The sequence below is a fragment of the Odontesthes bonariensis genome, chromosome 16, assembly GCF_027942865.1.
Source record: "Odontesthes bonariensis isolate fOdoBon6 chromosome 16, fOdoBon6.hap1, whole genome shotgun sequence".
Taxonomy (NCBI): Eukaryota; Metazoa; Chordata; class Actinopteri; order Atheriniformes; family Atherinopsidae; genus Odontesthes; species Odontesthes bonariensis.
The window spans coordinates 6,370,553-6,383,166 of NC_134521.1; the positions used below are offsets into that span (position 1 = coordinate 6,370,553).

The 12,614-nt window shown below is 39.6% G+C and overlaps 1 long non-coding RNA gene and 2 other non-coding genes across 4 annotated transcripts; 1 reads left to right on the forward strand and 2 right to left on the reverse strand.

Annotated features, from left to right (window-relative positions):
- Positions 1-538: 538 nt before the first annotated feature.
- LOC142401649 (uncharacterized) lies at positions 539-7,697 on the forward strand. Of its 2 annotated transcripts, XR_012773174.1 has the most exons (6): positions 539-681; positions 3,307-3,432; positions 3,548-3,911; positions 4,103-4,328; positions 4,515-4,738; positions 4,847-7,697. It is a non-coding gene; the product is annotated as an uncharacterized LOC142401649 (long non-coding RNA). The 2 variants fall into 2 exon arrangements; XR_012773173.1 differs by having other exon boundaries at positions 3,548-4,328.
- Positions 7,698-8,511: 814 nt separating this feature from the next.
- trnam-cau (transfer RNA methionine (anticodon CAU)) lies at positions 8,512-8,584 on the reverse strand. Its single transcript has one exon. It is a non-coding gene; the product is annotated as a tRNA-Met (tRNA).
- Positions 8,585-11,826: 3,242 nt separating this feature from the next.
- Positions 11,827-11,899, reverse strand: trnam-cau (transfer RNA methionine (anticodon CAU)). The gene has a single exon. It is a non-coding gene; the product is annotated as a tRNA-Met (tRNA).
- Positions 11,900-12,614: the final 715 nt, after the last annotated feature.

Consider the following 12,614-nt stretch of genomic DNA (forward strand, 5'->3'; position numbering starts at 1 on the left):
GCGGTTTTGACACAAACGTGCCTGGTGGGTGGGCTTTCGAAAGGGGCATTCCTATTGGCTTATTTGTGTTTGATGGACAGCTAAGCAAGCATATGAAGCAGCTCTGGCCACAGCAGCTACTCTGCTTCTGATTGGTTCTAAAAATGTCAACAACAGCGTTTTTAGAATAGTTACAACTGTTAAAATATTGTTGAAATTAACTTAATCGTAAACTATAGACATGTCCTTACCTCGGACTGCATTTTGCCATTCTTCAGAGATCATATTCCTTCGCGCCGTTGTTGACGTTGGGAAAAATACGATACCGCTGATGGACTTCACCACATTATCTACAAAAACAGTGGAGTTCTATGAATTAAGAATTGTTTTATTGGTATTTATAATGGCCTCTATATAGGTGACGGGTTGCAGTGATGAATATTTGTAATTGCTGTATGAATTTCAAATTATGACTTCAGTTAATCCCTTTTTTTTTATACAGTCTATGGTTAATCCCCATTTTATGACATGGTACCTTCCAAATCTAGTCTACGGTTAGCTCATTTGCACCTGCCGCCTTTTTTTTAGCTGACCTCCATCGTGCTGTCCGGCCTTTGCAAGTCTTCTAAACTCGCCACGCAATGGATGAAGACGGAAGGGTTTTTTCGGGCATGGATCCTACAACAGTCGCAGTATTGAAAGGTAATGTGAATTTACTTTTGTCTTTGTGAGTTAAGCTAATTGTGAAGGTGGCTAACAAGTGGTAGCATGCTAATTTGAACAAACCGGTGTAGTCTACTTGCTGAAGGGTTAAGTTAATGCACACGCCTTCGAAATCCATTTTTTATTATTATTTTATTGTGATGTTTACCGTATTAAGGTACAGAAGTTAGGTAGTTATCTTAGTTTAGCTTTGGCTTAATTTGTTGGCTAATCTGTTTGCATGACCACTGTACAATTATCTGTTTGGCATTTTAGCATTTATTTACCGTAATGCTCTCTGTGCATGCATGTGTGCATGAGAGAGAGAGCGAGTCCAGGGGGGGCAACTGAAGGAAATGCCAGCAGCCAAATACTCCTTAATTAATTAGAATCACTGGTTGATATGCAGTGTTTCCCACAGAATTTTTGGAAACTATGGGGGTGGGGTGGTGGCAAATTCACGCGCCGTAAATTTGTGCGACTGCAGATTTTATTTCATTTGATTGATTTGCACACATTCATTCAAATATATAAAAAAAATACACAATAAAACCCAACAAATTAAAAAAAAAAAAAGGAATGTGTGCTGGAGATGTCAGAAACCCTTGTGGGCTTATAAGGAAACCTCATCTTGTCATTAAAACCCAATGATAACAATTGTAATAGAAAATATTTACAGGTTAAAACTAAACTTCATGAAAAATATGAATGGATCATATACAGTGAGGACTTATGCCTTTTTGAGAAACTTGAAAAGGTTTTCCTTGATAATAAAGGGTATGGGAAGTACACAATGAGTTCAGGAACACATCAGAAGTGGTTTGGTTTTGATATCTTTAAAAACAAGACAGCTATTACAAAATAAAAGCCATAAATAAGACTGAGTCATATACACTGATTACTTATACCTTTTTAAAAATAATTAAAAGGTTGTCCTTGATAATAAAGGGTGTGGGAAGTACACAATGAGTTCACAAACATCAGAAGTGGTTTGGTGTTGATATCTTTAAAAACAAGGGAGATATTACAAAATAAAAGTCTAAAATGGAATTAACTATGCACACTGAGTAAATGTTCTACCTAAAATGATTTTTCTGGAAACTAAAAGGCTGTGAAAGCTTTATAGTGAGTTCACAAACCCATCAGAAGTGGTTTGGTGTTCATTGGTTGAATATCCAGTGAGAACAAAAAAAGGCGTTGCACTTTTGCGACGGTCCCTAAGCGCTCCGGCTGTCGTAGTTCACTTAGAAGTATATTCGGCGCGATTACTTAGTCTTAGTTTTCTGTAAATATTAATACCATCCTGACGCTAATTGGTGCGGTTTTCGTGACGCTATTACAATTACAAACCCGGAAAATAGGCGAATGTCGAATATAAAACCAACTTCACCCCGCTCCGCCTAGTCGGAATGGTTGAACCACACATGCGGGACGGATGAAACACCTTATTTTAAACAGAAACTATTGATCTTACTATTTTTTTTATGCAACATACCGGACAACATACAAGTGAACTCGTCATTGCTCAAATTTCACATTATTTCTCATGATATAAATAGGTCAAAAAAATATGTTTGTCAACGAAATCACGATGATTACAGCTGATCTTTATGCACGCGCACCCGATGATCTATAACGTGTGTGTCAATCGCCCCGACAGCGACTAATAACACATAAACCTTTTTTTCCACTAAACTTCAAAACTCTGACATTGCACACTTTAGGACATGTTTAATTACTAATTCACCTGTTGTAGAGTCATATTGGTTGGTTTTCGAGGAAATCGCTGTGTTTCCAAAAAAAAAAAAAAAAAAAAAAAAAAAAAAATCGCTGTGTTTCAAATGATTGGGATTCGGAAACTATGGCGGCCAATAGGAAACTATGGCGAGCCGCCATAGTTTCCTCAATGTATGGGAAACACTGATATGATAAAGTAATTTCTGCCTGGTGGGAAGACTTGATCTTACAGGGTGGCCGCGGGTCCTTAAAGTCGTAAATCAATTTTCCTTTTAAAAAATATTAAATTGTCTTAAATTCAGATTGCATGGGTCTTAAATATTTGTGTATTTTTCTTTTTGCTCTAAAGGAACAGTATTTATTTATTATTTTTTTTAATATATTTACTTGATTTAATAAGCATTTGTTCATGGGACTTAAATGTTCTGAAAATATTGTAATTTAATTTAGGACAGTGATGACACTTTTGGGATATTTTCGCATGACACACATTTAGTCGATGTTCTTAAACTCAACCGTCATTTGTCATTTTACCATACTGTCGGTGTGTTTACTTGGTATTTCCATCGTACGTTTGGTCTTAAATTTCATTTAGAAGTGGTATTAAAAAGTCTTAAATTTAACTTGTTTATACCTGTATACACCCTGTCTTAATGTAGACACCTATTCTATTATGTGAGCTGCTGGACTATCTGTTAGATCCCTCCTAGGGATAATTAAAGTATTTTCTATTGTATTTTATTTCTATTCCTGTTGGATGTGTGCTTCTCTGCTGCCACCATTAGCACATTCTTACCCTTTGAATAAAGATTTTGACTTAACAGCCAATATATTACATTATACTGTATATTTACAGTGTGGCTGTGTGTGTGTGTGTGTGTTTTCCAGATGCTAATATCAGCACCGACATGTTCCCAAGTCTTTCTAAGGAGGACTTGCGTGATCTCTTTTCGGGGGCCTGAGCACTTTTTAAGAAGGAGAGCCATTTGGAGAATGACCTATGGAGAAAATCAGGTGATATTAAATTTTAACATTGTGGAGATTTGATCATGTTGTGATTCATAATTTTTTGGTGTTGTTGTATTTAGTGCGCTGCTATTGACTTATGATAAATGCTTGTCTTTTTCAGGATGAGGAGGCAGACCAGCTCCAAACAGGCACCTCCTCTGGGACTTGTGAGCTTGCCAGCTCCCGCTACCCAACTACCTCAACCCCTTTGTCCACCCCTTCTTCCTCCCCCACTTCTCTCCCCCCTTCAAACCTAGGAGACCAACATGTTACCAGCAGAACTGTACAGCTTGTAAGCCTGCAGTATGTTGTATACACAGAGCTGGAGCAGTCAAGAACCACCTTTTTTGAAAAACAACGTGCTGGACAAGAAGAAGACCATATACTTTCCAAAGAGCTTCGCTGTCGCTTAATAAGAAATACAGTAACAAGCATGACTGCCATCAAGAGAGCTGCAGGGGAGGATTTCCATTATCCATGCAACCGTGAGCTAACTGTGATGGCTAAGCGTCTCATTTAGTACTCCCCAATGCTGCGGGACAGGTCTGCAGCCGGTGGAGCTGAGTGGGAAGGAGGATTTTCTTTATTTAGGATAAGTGCTTGTATCGTTAGATTTCATTTTGATTAATGTCATCTTTACACACTCTTTGTTTTTTTTTGGGGTTTTTTTTGTCAGGAATCTGTGAAGAAGCAGCTAATAAAAAGGGTCCAGAATGTGACACCCGCCAAAAAGAAGCAGGGAGCAACTCCTTCGAGAAAGAGGCGACGGGACATTAGCTTTGAGAGTAGCAGCAGCCAGCCAGAGTCATCCGCTGATGACACTGAGTCCGGTGCTTCAACTATAATCTTGGAAAGATCACCACAGTCGACAAGCAGTTCCCCAGAGGGTGAACAAGTGGATGGTGAGAGCACATATTGAGATTGTGTTTTAGTGTTAAAACTACTACTTGTATCGACAAGGGGAATGCTTTAGTTTAAATTTATATTAAAACAACTATATCGAAATGATTGTGAATTATCATTAATTATTAATTCATTATACTTCTGTTGTGTGTTATATGGTAATCATAGTAAATTCATTTCAACAGGAGGGCCTAAAACTACTGACAGCCCACAGAACCAGGCAAGACACTACAAAGTTCTGCAGGAGCTCTACAAATCCAGGCCCAGACCCAACAAGAAGGATGTTGCCCAGCTCTTAGACCTTGAATACCAAGCAAGACCGGCTTACATTGACTCTGATGTGATGAAAGAGCAGGACAGACCTACCAAAATTCTTCAAACATATCCCTGCTTCAGAGAATGGGATCATGTAAGCAAATTCTATCATTTTAAGTTTATTTTTGATAAGATTGCAGTAGTAGTAAGACACATTGATATTTATTTTTTTAATATATATTTTTTTCTGTCTTTCTGTCAGATAATGGATGAACTGCAGAGGATCTTCAATCAAGGAAACTCTTGATTATTATTAACTCTTAAAAATTTTAATCTAATTAATCACATGATTTCCCTGATTAATCGCATTTGTACGCATCTGTAAATTGCAGCTTTCTTTTTAATTTGGACTGTCCCACAGTGTTATGTTATATGGTCCTGAATGTGGTATGGCATAATGAAGACGTATATTGGCGGGGAGCAATTGTCATTACCTGAGGCCTTTTGGGTGGAGCAGGGAGAAGCTGCCGCTGTCCTGGTGGATTTGTATCATCTGTAAATTTTAGCTTTCTTTTTAATTTGGCCTGTCCCACAGTGTTAGGTGGTAAACTGTAAATATGTATTGGTTCTGAATGTGGTATGGCATAATGGGGACGTATATTGGCGGGGAGAAGTGGGTCAGCAGCTACGGAAAACCGGCTAGGAAGGTTTAGCCCTTGTTGCACCACAGCCGTTTCCTGCCTTTTCACCCTTTGATTGTGCCACTGAACCAGGGTGGTGTAGCTCACATCCACCAGCTGCAAGGTAGTCTGCTGCATGATAGCTCCGTTTGCTAAAATGAGCTGCCTGATCTTTCTGTAGTCCTGAAGGATCAGATCCCATCTTGAGAATGTGCCTGTCCCTCTTTTTTTTGGACTACGATGGATCCTGCAGAGGCGAACAAAGATACAGCTTTGAGGTGTAATTTTGTAGAGAGTGACTTACCAGGAATAAACCTGTTCAAATGGCAGTGAAATGACTCGAGCGATGTTGATCCTCACCAGCGGTAGCTGGTGAGCTTGATGCCACTCTTGTTCCTGCTGCCTACTTCAGTGTACAACTGAATCCCTGGAACATCCTGGATGCATTTTATGTGCCGTTTTTGCACACGCCAGATGTGATCCATCCTCACTTCATCCAGCAGAGGAACACCCATCAGGTCTCTCCCTTTTGGACCCCTTAGCTCCTCCAGCAGCCGTTCTAGTTTTACAAGAGTTGCTTCCTCTCCCCGAGTCCGGCAGAAAGTACTCAACTCTTTTTTTTGTTAAATGGCTGTCCACCCTGGATCTGGTTATACCAGGTCTCTGTTCTTGCTGGAGCTGGTTTGTTTTTGATCTCTGAAGGAGGTTGAGGTATACAGCAGCCACAGTCCACATAAAGCACCTAGGGAGGTGCAACCCCAGCCTGCCGGTAGGGGTGTGCAAAATAATCGTCATGACGATGCATCGCGATTCTAATTTTCGCGATCTACTGCATCGATTCTTGACACCAAGTATCGATTACAGTGGAAACCGCTTATAGTGATCACGTTGGTCCAGAGCCAATTTGAACACTATAAGCGGTTGATTACTATAACCGAAGTTGTATTACAGTACAGGTATTTCACTTATTTTTTTATGGAGAATATCATCTAAATGCCATTTGTATCGTTTTTCAATGAGAAAAATTAAATAAAACGGATAGCTTCAGCATTTACTGAATTTTATTATCATGCAAATTTAATTACAGTACTGCGCAGTGCGCAGACATACTGTAGGCTAACTCAAATACAGTACGTAACTTATTCTCTGCTGTGCCGCCGGTGCATTTTTTTTCTTACAAGTCAGAAAATAAAGTTTGAATTCAATCCGCCTTTCAGCACCCCTGCTCGGATCTATGCTCCTCCGTGCCGGTGTTCTGTCGATTTGTGCTACTTGGCGTGAAAACGAAACTTAGAAAATCGGCTTGGCGCATGCGCAAAACCACAAAGTAGCAATTCTCGACAAGTAGGAGAAATCGAATGAACACCGGCCTCCCATCTTACAAGAACCAGCCTGGAGCTTCCAGCGGTCACACGCGCATTCAATCCGATCTCCAGCACCCATCCTCGGACACATGCTCCTCCATGACTTCCTTTTTCCAGCCATGATTCGCGCGCTTGCTGCCCGGTGTCAACTCGTTATGTTGGCTAGCGAGGCAGAAGCAGACGTCCAGAAAGGAATCAAGGGAGTAAAAAATAAAATAGCTACACGTAGTTTTAAAATTATTTTTGCACATGTTTACATTCATAAAATGGCCAAAAATGAACATTATAAGCGGATTTCTTGATCACTATAAACAAATTATTTAAACAGCATTTGTATAGAAATGATTCCGTCCCAAGCCTTTTGATCCATATAAGCGGTTGATTACTATATCCGTGACCACTATAAGCGGTTTCCACTGTATTTTAAAAAAAAAAAAAATATATATATATATTTTTTTTTTTTTTTTTTTTAATACCTTTAATGATAGGACACATGCAATTGATGCATTTCGCTGCAAGGGATGTTTGCAATATTTTTTTTTTATAGTTTTATAAAGCCAATGCACTTTTTTTTTTTTTTGTCTGTACTGATCATCCCTATTTTGTTATTTTAAGTTTTATAAATCCTATGCACTTTTTGTGATGAGTGTGTCCAGTAATAGTAATATTTGTGTCCAGTAATATTTGTTTTAATGGCAATACCTCCAAAAGTTGTTTCAATAAATACAGTAATGAATTGATTTGCTTTGAGTTATGTATCAATTGAAGACACTATCCAGATCATACACAGCCAGTCAGCCACTGGTAATGGCTGTATTTTATTTTATTTTTTTAAGTATGTTCAGTGAAAATATCGCAATAATTCAAGTATCGTGATGCATCGTGATAGTATCGCATCGTGGCATGTGAATCGTGATTCGAATCGAATCGTGACTTCTTTTCCAATACCCACCCCTACATGGCGGTACCGCGCCATCAGGCCAGCAGCCATCCTGTCCAGTCCTGGACCCTCCTGCACAGTCAGGACACTATTTAAGATTTGGCCCAGCTCGTTGCCCACAGAAGACACCCACAGGGCCGTTCCTTTGCTGTGTCCTGCCAGCTTCTTTGTGATCTACAATTAAAAATGTGATGTTAAATCTCAGTTTGTCTTGTCATTAGAAACCACTGTATGCCACAGATTTCATTGCATTTTTTATGCACTTTATACAATAAACATTTCACAAATAATTAGAATTAAACAAGTTTAGTTGTTTGTGAAATTAGAAAAAATGAGTGTGATCTACCAAACCTTTTTAAATTAGTGTATTTAATACTCTCACATTACAAAGTAGTTTTTCTAGGAGCATATGATAATTATAATTGTTATTATCATTACATTATTACTCACCTTTTTGGTGGAGTCCAACTTTAAGATGGTGCCCAAGGTGGATGTGATGCTGGCCTATGCGTGACAGGATGTCTCTGCCATACACAGACAGCAACCAGCGAGCAGTGGGGACGTCAGCGGGCTCTGGGGGCTCCTGGCTAGTGATGTTACCTCCAACACGCACGGTAGGATGGTAGGAAATAAGATCTTCTAATCTGTAGCCCCCCGGGAGAGAACGGCAAAACCAAAGAAAAATGTGTCTGACATGACAAGTTTAAGTAGATAATAAAGGAAGCAGAAACTGAAAGGCCACAAATATCTGATAGCAAGGCATCTCTAAAAGAGAGATGGTTCGAATCCCCATAACTTGGGTTTGACACCTTCCACACTTTGGAGTGACTGAGCTTCCGAGTGGGCTTTCTGCAGCCCCAACAGAGCAATCGGAGCCACCTGAGCCCAGCAAGTTTCCAGCTGTAACTGAGGTAAAGTTCTATAAACACCAGATCAAAACACCTGCCCCGTGTGAGGGTCGAACTCACAACCTTCAGATTATGAGACTGACGCGCTGCCTACTGCGCCAACGAGGCCTGTAAATCATAAACATGCATGTATTGTCAGCCTACGCTCACTTTCCCACACCCATTCATTGGTCCTGCAGACTTTGCTAAAAGTATGTGATGACATGGCTTATTGAGCACATAGCTACTTGTTCAAAAGACCTGTTGTCTGGACTAGAGGTTAAACAATCAACTCACAAGTTTCTTTATCTGGCTTTCATTTAAGCCTTGCCATCCACTCCACATATCCCATACCTTTATGGCTCTTTGGCTTGGAGCTCATCTGAAGATAACATTAGAAAAGAGGAGAATCAAACATAATAAAGTATTTATACACTTTATACAGTTAACAATTGGTATGACATGAAAGCATTAAAAAAATCAATATCAATAATATTTCTATACCAACAATAATTACAGTCAATTACTTATCTATTTAGTCATAACAGGGGACTTGAATGTGCATGTGGATGTAGCCCATAACAAGCAAGCTAAAGAGCTCACTGCTGTCCTTGAAATGTTTGATCTAACTCAGCATGTGACTGAGCCCACCCACAACAGAGGGCACACTCTAGATGTGCTCATTTCAAGGGGTGTTGTTATTTCAAACGTGGATGTCGTCGATGTTGCTTTATCTGATCATTTCTGTGTTTTCTTCGACCTATCTACTTTACCCAAACCAGCAGCTGGGTCTGCGGTTGTTCGGGGAAGACTCATAAATGACAGAACAGGGACACAGTTTATGCAAATTATTAGGTTTGAGAACACCCCGTGTTCTGATGTTGATGATCTGTTGAACTCTTACACATCAAGTCTCTTAAATGTTTTGGATACCATTGCTCCTGTCAAGGTTAGAATGGTTAAAAGTAGGCAAAGGGCGCCATGGAGGAAAGAAGAGTCGGTCAGGGCACAGAAAAGGGAGTGCCGGAGAGCCGAACGGAAGTGGCGCAAGTCAAAGCTCCAGGTTCATTATGAGACTTACAAAGAAAAGCTATGCGTGTTAAACCAGACTTTGCGTAGAACAAGGGAGAGTTATTTTTCTGAAATCATCAAAAACTGCAGTAACAACTCTTGTGTCCTGTTTGCTACAGTAAACAGATTAACAAACCCTCCAGTTTCACTGCCTTTAGAACTCATTTCTACATCCAAATGTAATGAGTTTGCAATATTCTTTAATGACAAAGTTCAAGGCATTAAAAATGCAATAATTTCCACAACACAAATAACTACTCTGCAGCCAGCTAGACACCTAGAGCTGACACATTTCACACCTGTTACTGACAAAACAGTCGAAGAAACCATCTGCAGTCTGAGTTCATCAACGTGCTGCCTTGATGAGTTGCCCACTAGATTCCTAAAGTCTGTGCTGAGCAGTTTGTTACCACAACTCGCTCATCTAGTCAACATCTCACTCCAGACTGGAACATTTCCAAAGGCCTTAAAAACTGCTGTCATTAAGCCCCTTCTAAAGAAGAGCAATCTTGATGCCACAGTACTGAACAACTACCGGCCCATATCAAACCTGCCATTCTTAGGCAAAGTCCTAGAAAAAGTTGTATACCAACAGCTTAGTGACTTTCTCCTGTCTAACAATGCTTTTGATACTTTCCAATCAGGCTTTAGGCCCCACCACAGCACTGAGACAGCTCAGGTCAAGGTGACAAATGACATCCGCCTGAACACAGATGCAAGTAAAGTCACAGTCTTAGTTCTGCTGGACCTGAGTGCTGCCTTTGACACAGTTGACCATGCGATCTTATTACAGAGGTTAGAAGACTGGGTGGGAATCTCTGGTCGTGCTTTAAACTGGTTCAAGTCCTATCTGGAGGACAGGAAGTATTTTGTTGAAATTGGTAACTGTGTCTCAGACCAAATGGCTATGACCTGTGGGGTTCCCCAGGGGTCAATCCTGGGACCCGTATTGTTCAATCTGTACATGCTTCCACTAGGCCAGCTAATACGCAGCTATAATGTGTCCTACCACCACTATGCAGATGACACTCAGATCTACGTGTCACTGACAGCAGGAGAACACGGGCCTGTAGATACATAGTGTCGCTGCATCGAACAGATCAGTGTGTGGATGCAAAACAATTTTCTCCAGCTAAACTCAGACTAAACTGAAATTATTGTCTGTGGCCCACAGAAACAAAGAGAAAGTGTTATCAGTCACCTTGAGACCATATTAGTCCAGTGCTCAGGTCTCTGCACTGGCTTCCTGTTGCTCAGAGAATAGACTTTAAAACAGCTCTGCTTGTGTACAAGTCTCTTCATGGTCAAGCGTCAAAGTACATCTCTGACACGTTAAAGCCACATGAACCAACTCGGGTTCTGAGAACCTCAGGGAGGGGTCTCCTGCTGGTGCCCAGAGTCAGGACTAAACAAGGTGAGGCTGCGTTTCAGTTTTATGCCCCTAAAATCTGGAACAGTCTTCCAGAAGATGTGAGACAGGCCTCCACTCTGACAATGTTTAAATCCAGGCTGAAAACAGTTCTATTTAGCTGTGCATATGGCAACTGAAAGTATTTTATCTGCACTTTTCACTTTTAAATTAATTAATTAATTATTATTTATTCATTTATTTTTATTTATTTTTAATAATTTTATTGCCTTGTTGTGATTTTATGTTGCTGTGAAGCACTATCTATCTATCTATCTATCTATCTATCTATCTATCTATCTATCTATCTATCTATCTATCTATCTATCTATCTATCTATCTATCTATCTATCTATCTATTGACATTTTAAATTAAAAGGTTATTACTATGCTATAAAGTTAAATGTGTCATTATAGTTTGCTCACAGAACGTGACATCATAATAACACTATTTTATTTAATCTATGGTATATTATTTTTAGCTGTTTAGCTTTATTAATACAACGTTTGTTTGAATGGAAGGATATATAAGAAACAATATAACTTGATTATGGAAGTGTGGCAATCAAATAAGTGGACGGTAAGAAATAAGATCTCTTAAATAACTGTAGCCACATTTTCGGGGGACATTTACAGAACAAAGAAAAGAAAATGTGGCTGATTTGAGCAGTTTCAGTAGATGATAAAGGAAGCAGAAACTGAAAGATGATGAAGATCTGATTCCTAGGCTTTTCCAAAAGAGAGATGGTTACAGTCCCCCCTACCTTGTCTGCGACACTTTCCGAGTGGGCTTTCTGTAGCTCCAACAGAGAGCAGTCAGAGCCACTTTTGCCCAACAACTTTCCAGCTTCATGAAACCATGAAAGGCTATAAAACGCCACATCAAAACACGTGCCCCGTGTGAGGCTCGAACTCACGACCTTCAGATTATGAGACTGACGCGCTGCCTACTGCGCCAACGAGGCCTGAAAAGCACATAGTTGCAGGTATTCCCATCTTAGAATCACTATTTCAGATCGACTCGTTTGTCCTGTAGACTTTGCTAAGATTTTGGTGAAGATTGTGTTTTAATCCTATTGTTTGTGGAGAGTCCAGAAGCTTATTCCACTACACCAGCTCAATGTGCGTATGCACACATTGATTCCGTCTTGGTTTGACCCAAGTGAATTCACACAAGTGTCAGCAGCAGGTTGCCGAAGATGTCTATTTTTCACAGACAGGATGCAGGCAATGTGTGAATAGGACTAGCCAAAAGCTTAAATCCTTGAGTTTGTGTGATAAAAAACATGAGGTGCATCCCATATTTCTCCATATCAAGTCATTTAGTTTATATAGCATCTTTCAAAAGTATTCATCTCCACTTGGTGTTTTTCCTACTTGTTTGTGCTACAACAGTAGCTTTGCACATACTGTGTTTCTTTGCATCTTCTTGAGATTTTCTGCTGTATTGATTGTGTACAGCAGAATTGATTACCCACAGTATTGATTAGGTTTATATAATTTCCCCTCAGTGATTATTAAAATATTATTAATGCTTTTGCAAGTCACTATATAAAAAAGCGGTCTTGATATTAAAAAAAGCTTTGATGCATCTTATCATTTTGACAGAATATTCTACAATTCTCATTTACTTTTCACTTTAGATTCATTGCATTAGCAGTTTCTAAGTAGCTTTAAAGC